The sequence below is a fragment of the Armigeres subalbatus genome, chromosome 1 (assembly GCF_024139115.2).
Source record: "Armigeres subalbatus isolate Guangzhou_Male chromosome 1, GZ_Asu_2, whole genome shotgun sequence".
Taxonomy (NCBI): Eukaryota; Metazoa; Arthropoda; class Insecta; order Diptera; family Culicidae; genus Armigeres; species Armigeres subalbatus.
The window spans coordinates 171,501,644-171,503,381 of record NC_085139.1 but is presented as its reverse complement, the minus strand read 5'-3'; the positions used below and the strand labels follow the sequence as shown (position 1 = coordinate 171,503,381).

The following is a 1,738-nucleotide window of genomic DNA, read 5'->3' as shown; positions in this document are numbered from 1 at the left end:
GAGCGGCCATAAGAGAGAGAGGCATTGCCTTCGTTCGCGAAATTGGCTCCTGGTCTGCCTTCAAGGCCTTCAATGCTTTTCTGGTCATTTCGTCGTCAAAACAGAGAATCAAAATGCAGATACCCATTTTCCTTTCAAAGAAAATTAGTTTATTAAATTACACCTTATATATCTAGAAACGTATTAAAAGTGTGCAAAATAGAATTAGGGCTCAATTGATATAGCGAAAAGCTCGTTTGATTGAAATGTAGTTTTCTGGTGACATCCAGAAGCTGGTGATTTTCAACTAATCTGAGCAGTGGTGAACAAAATTCCGTCAAGTAAAACAGTACCGGCCCAGTTTAAGAACCAGCCAAATGTCTATGCGAAGGGTGTGTAAGGTTGCTGCGAATCTCGCGACTGTCGACTGCCAACCTGACTACCACTTTCGGTGGTGAACAAAACCAGTGATCAAATCGATCCATGAAACGCTCAGTAATGAAAGCGAGATCCCGGAAGAACAATTTGCCGAAACTGGCAATTAAACTTTCCTTGCGACGGAAGTGGAGGTGAAGCGACCAGCCAGCAAACGAACAAAAACCGCTTCTACTCCTGTTCTTAGTATGGAGCAGTCCGATTTAAATTTCAAGTAAGTGTATTAGGGTCTCAGCAAATAAGAATTACACAACGATTTTAGGGCATTGATTTTCCTATGCATAATATGTTTCATTCTCAGAACCTGATGAACCTCAGTTGTTACAACGCCAGCTCCTACCCACATTCTCCCTAGAGATCAACACCGGAACCACACTTCGCCTAAAAGCTCGATTCAAAGTTTGTTAATAAATGGTTACAGCCCGCGGAAGAGAATTAGAACAGAATCCATGATTCAACAAGTCCTATTCCGATGTGAGTTTGAAATCTCAAAACGATCAAGGGAGGAATCGCAAAAGGCGTATCCAAAGGGACCTCCGAAGCGGCTGAACAACATTCAGAATGTCGATAAACAATCGACCATGTCTGATATGATCTACTACAATCTGCCAAGAATCCAATGAAACCCCGCTCCAGAAGAAAGGATCCGTGGATAAGCGCTCAAATTGATAGGAATCGCGAAGTTAAGCGTCGCGCTCTCCAACACCAGCTGTCGATAATGCCACCACCTGTGGAACACACCGAGTGCCCCACACGGTTCAGCCGACGCCGCAGATCAAATTGGGTCCAATGGGGAGATGATTCTCGACGAAGCCAGCTTGGTGGTGGAGAATGAGGTGAAAAGGCCATGAGGAAGTCTGGCGAAGACGGAGGTTGTTTACGTGGACGAATTCAGTGGAAGTACGTGGTGACAGATTTGAAGACATTTCTGCAGAAATATTCGAGGATAACCGTATCTTATTACAGATTCCGGCTACTACAGCGGTACAAACGGACAAGGATTGGCCCCGAGAGAACAACCGCTTTACAGATCTTGCGACACAATCGGACCGACTTTCAATGATGATTCAGCTTTTCCTAATCGTACTCGAAGGATTTGAAATTGAAGGTAAGTGGTTTTTATGTTTTGAACACAGAAGCAGTGAATAAGTAGAATTGCCAATCCGGAGATGGCGAGTTCGATTTCGGTCCGGTCTAGGATGTTTTCGGGTTGAAACTTCTTGACACCTTGGGATAGTGTATCCATTGTACTTGCACACAAAGAACATAAAGCAAGACCTTGCTGAGGTTGGCTGGGTCTGATTCCTGGTGCCTTCCTTAATTT

General features: G+C 44.2%; 1 pseudogene; it reads left to right on the top strand.

The window, feature by feature from the left end:
* The window catches only part of LOC134206751 (uncharacterized), a 3,078-nt pseudogene extending 1,564 nt beyond the window's left edge, over positions 1-1,514 (top strand).
* The last annotated feature ends 224 nt before the right edge of the window (positions 1,515-1,738 follow it).